The following is a 4,195-nucleotide window of genomic DNA, read 5'->3' as shown; positions in this document are numbered from 1 at the left end:
AGTGCCCCCAGAGGTGTTGAGGCATTCTTCTATGACATGTCCAGGGGACTGGCACCAAGCACAAATCTTAACCAAATTGACTGATGATGGCTCTCTAGGAACAATAGCCTCAATCCTCTTGATTAGGCTATTCAAATGGGCTTCCTTGGCTACTATCCCATCTATAAAATATCCTTTCCCTCCTATGGTTCTTTCACTCTCTTAGGTTGATTTCCACTCACGGGTTTTGTCAGCTAAGTTAAGAAGAATTCTCATGCCTTTCCTTCATTTGTAAAGGATGTAAATCCCTCAGGGCACATAGACTCTATCATTTGTTTAGTTGGGTAATCAATACCCTCATAAATTATTTGACATAAACACCATAAGTCTAGACCATGGTGAGGGCATTCTTGGAGTAGATCCTTGAATCTCTCCATAAGTTTAGAAAATGACTCACTAGGCTTTTGCCTAAACTAAAGGATATCACTTCTAAGCTTATTGGTTTTATGAGTTGGGAAAAACTTCTTAAGGAAGACAATTGTGAACTGTTTCCATGAGCTTATGAAATTTGTGGGTAACCCATACAACCACTTCTTAGCTTGATCTTTCAATGTAAAAGTGATAAACTTAAGCTTAACAGCATCATCAGAAAGTTGTTGGATCTTAATTAGGACACATACCTCTTCAAATTCCCTTAGAAATAGGTATGCATCCTCAGAGGTCAACCCATGGAAGTGGGGCAACATAGTGATGTATTGAGATTTGAGTTCAAAATTATTACCCTGGGCTTATGGTAGAACTATGCAGGAACGTTGGGCTGTTCTAACGGGGTAGAACCTATCTTTCAGAGATTTAGGTGGAGGGTTTTGCTGTTAGTCTCCCATATTGAAGGGTTTTAAAGAGAGCAAATGTATAGGGGCACTACTTGTTGGATCTCTTCTTTCTAACTGATTCTTAGTATTACGTACCCATCTAACACTCATGCAACAGAAAACTATCCACAACTAGAGTAAGACAAGCACAAAAGAATAGATAGCAAAACAATTTTTTATGATTTTTCTTTTGATTTTTTTTGGCTTTTTGAGAGCTTACCAGTAGGGATCCAAAGTTGCTCAGGTCAATTCCTGAGGTACTACTACAGCGCGAAACCTGTCTTTATCATACTATGAGGCATAGCGACCTCCACTGATACAACTATTATTGTAAGTTGATCTTCTCAGGAATTCAATAAAAAAAAGAAAGAAAAACAAAACAAAGCAAACAAAACACTTCGATTTACCAAAAGAAAGCGAAAAATAACATGAAACTGTCTCCCCGGCAATGACGTCAAAAACTTGTTTGAGATTTTAAAATGTAATCGCAAGTGTATGGATCAGTGTAGCTACGGGTTGAACACAAGGAGAGTAGCCACTTTATTTTTTTGCTTCTTTTAATAATGCGAAAGTGAACCGATTAATGGTTGTGATCTAATTTTAATTACCATCCTAAACATATGTATCTAAAATAACGTTCTAACCATTCGCCATCTAAGAATTTAAAGACGTAAGCCACGCAATTAAAATTAAATAAATAAATAAATAAAAATAAACAACCCACGCAATTAAAAAAAATAATAAAGAAAAAAAATACTGAAATAAAAATAAAATAAAAGAAAGGGGATAAAGCTAGAGAGAGACTCACAAGTAGATTTCTCTACTTAGCCCGAGGGATGCATCATAATATGTGCTTCCCTACTTGACCAGAGATTTACTCTTACAAGGGTTGCTCTACTTGGCTTTAGGGAAAGGGAGGAAATTAAAATAAAAATAATAAAATGATGGTTCTATGGCTAGGAGGGGCAAAGCCAGCATATACACTAGCCATGAACCTTGGGGGAAAGGGATAGCAATAATGTAACGACTGAAATTAAAATCCTAAATTAAGAAAGAAATGGTAGTCAGAAGAGGGAATGAGAGGGGGAGAGAAGACTATTGAAGGAGTCTATTTAGTTGAACTTCAACTCTTGAACTAAAAACTTGATTGATTTTAGATACTACCAGTACTAAAAACCAGATCTGGAATAAACCAAATCTGAAATTTTTAGTACTAGAGAAAACAAATTTGAAGAAAAAAAAAATTAAACTTGAAAGACATGCTTCATAGCTTGTTCTTGTCACCTAGAACTAAGCCAAGAACTAGAACTTGAAAATTACAACTTCAATTGTTTAAACAATAAAAATAAAATACTGAATCAAAAACAAAAGTGCTTGCATTAATTGAATAAACAGAACTTACAAAAATGTTTAAAGCATAAACCTAGAACTAGAGCTAGAGAAAGAGATAGAGCAACTAAGAAAAAACCCTAGAAGAAGAATGAAGTGCCTCCTCCCCTTGTGTTAATTCTATTATATAGAGAATGGGGGAGGGAAGCTAAAGATTTTAGCTTCTCAAAAAAATTCTTTTTTATCTTGTTGATGAAGTGGAGGAGAGAGGAGAGAAAACGTGTGGAGAGAGATCTCCCATGATTTTTCTTGTCTTTTTCTTCCCATTTTTTCCCTTTTTCTAATTTTCTCTCTCTTCTTGCATAAGAAACCCCCTTTGGCCGATTTTTCTTGCTTGGATTTGAACAATATTCTATTTTAATGGGAAATTCCATCCATGCACTTGTCTTTTTTTTTTTTCTCCTTTCCTATTTTTTCTCTTTATTTTCTCTCTCTTCTTCAAACTTGCATACAACTATCTTGGCCAACCTCCTTTAAGTGATGAGTAGGAGAGAGAAAATCTTCTAAAAAAAATCTCAACAAAATGTTAGCTAAGAGGTTCGAACTTGAGACCTCATAATAAGTAAGGGATTTCGCACACCACAACTCATCGCCTACGCTAGGTAGTTATTGTTACCAAAAATGAATCTTCAATCACTTAAGGATGTGGTCCATCGATCCTTGTTGGTATTTAGAATATTCCTTATACCCTTAGGACAACTACAGATGGGCTGGTTCTGCATCTCGGTTCAGTTCTGATCCATTATTTTTTTCTGGCCTAAAAAGAATAATCACTTATGGTTGACCAAACAAATGTGTACTTACAATTGAACAATTCCATCTTGCTCAGAATTTCATATTCTTCCCAACCATGAAAAGAAATAGGACCTCTTTATGTGTAAAATTGGAGATATAACACTCGATAGTTCTTAAGGCATTGAAAATATAAAACCTGAAAAAAGAGAGTAAAACCCAAGGTAGCTCCATTCTAAATATGTAAAATGGATGTTTTACTACACTAGATTTCACACATAAATGTGCTCATCAACTGCTAAGAGGGGATTATTAGCCTAATGTGCCACAGTAGCATTTATCAGACTTATTTTGTATTGCTAGGTGGATAATAAACTAAATGAATTTCATCACAAGCATCATGGACTATGTGTTTAATTTCTTTACTCATGCATCATGAATTATATATGTGATTGTCTTTACTTGGTTGTACATGAACCCCACCCCTCACCGAGCGAGTTGAAAAGCTCACCCCACGTATATGCCTCCTTTTAGATGATGACGTAAGTATGGCTATGCCAATGGTTTATGAATCTATTTCCTTCGGATCCGAGTACGGAGTGAGCGACTGGTGGATGCCAAAAGTTAGGGAGCATGACCAGGATTGTACCTATGATGTCTGTGCATATGCGGCACCATGAGGTGTTAGGCATATTTTTGTTATTTTGATACGAACTTGTGGATGGTACACTTTTGAACTTATTATTTATAAGTCATAGATGATTGTAAATAGATAAACTTTGTTTATGATGTGAGATTTTGAATCATTAAGGTACTGCGATCAAAGATCCTGGTAAGTTCATAAGACAGGTACGCGTCTTACTCACACCACCGGTATTCCTCCATGGTAAGTTGAGTTTACTGGAAGTGGGGTGTGATAGCTTGGTATCAAAGCGCGATGCTCTGCTTTAACTCACAATCTCAGCTGAACCATGATTTGGGAAAAATTAGGATTGAAAATAAAAACTTTAAAGACAACAATTAATAGAATTGCACAACTAGGAGACAAGCATACGTGTCAAAGCTGTTCATTAGATAAAGAACTGAGTACATAAGCTTACACCATTTTCATAAAGTAAAAGACAGAAAGCTAGAAATCCTAACTAGCCTAAATCTAGGAAAATTCAAATAACTGAAGCAAATGACAGAAAATAAATTTCAACTAGCATCTATAACATGGAATT

The 4,195-nt window shown here is 35.6% G+C and overlaps 1 non-coding gene across 1 annotated transcript; it reads left to right on the top strand.

The window, feature by feature from the left end:
* Positions 1-369: 369 nt before the first annotated feature.
* Positions 370-476, top strand: LOC122067922. The gene has a single exon (XR_006136922.1). It is a non-coding gene; the product is annotated as a small nucleolar RNA R71 (small nucleolar RNA).
* The last annotated feature ends 3,719 nt before the right edge of the window (positions 477-4,195 follow it).

The sequence above is a fragment of the Macadamia integrifolia genome, unplaced genomic scaffold, assembly GCF_013358625.1.
Source record: "Macadamia integrifolia cultivar HAES 741 unplaced genomic scaffold, SCU_Mint_v3 scaffold3238, whole genome shotgun sequence".
Classification (NCBI taxonomy): domain Eukaryota; kingdom Viridiplantae; phylum Streptophyta; class Magnoliopsida; order Proteales; family Proteaceae; genus Macadamia; species Macadamia integrifolia.
This window is presented reverse-complemented; position numbering and strand designations above follow the sequence as displayed.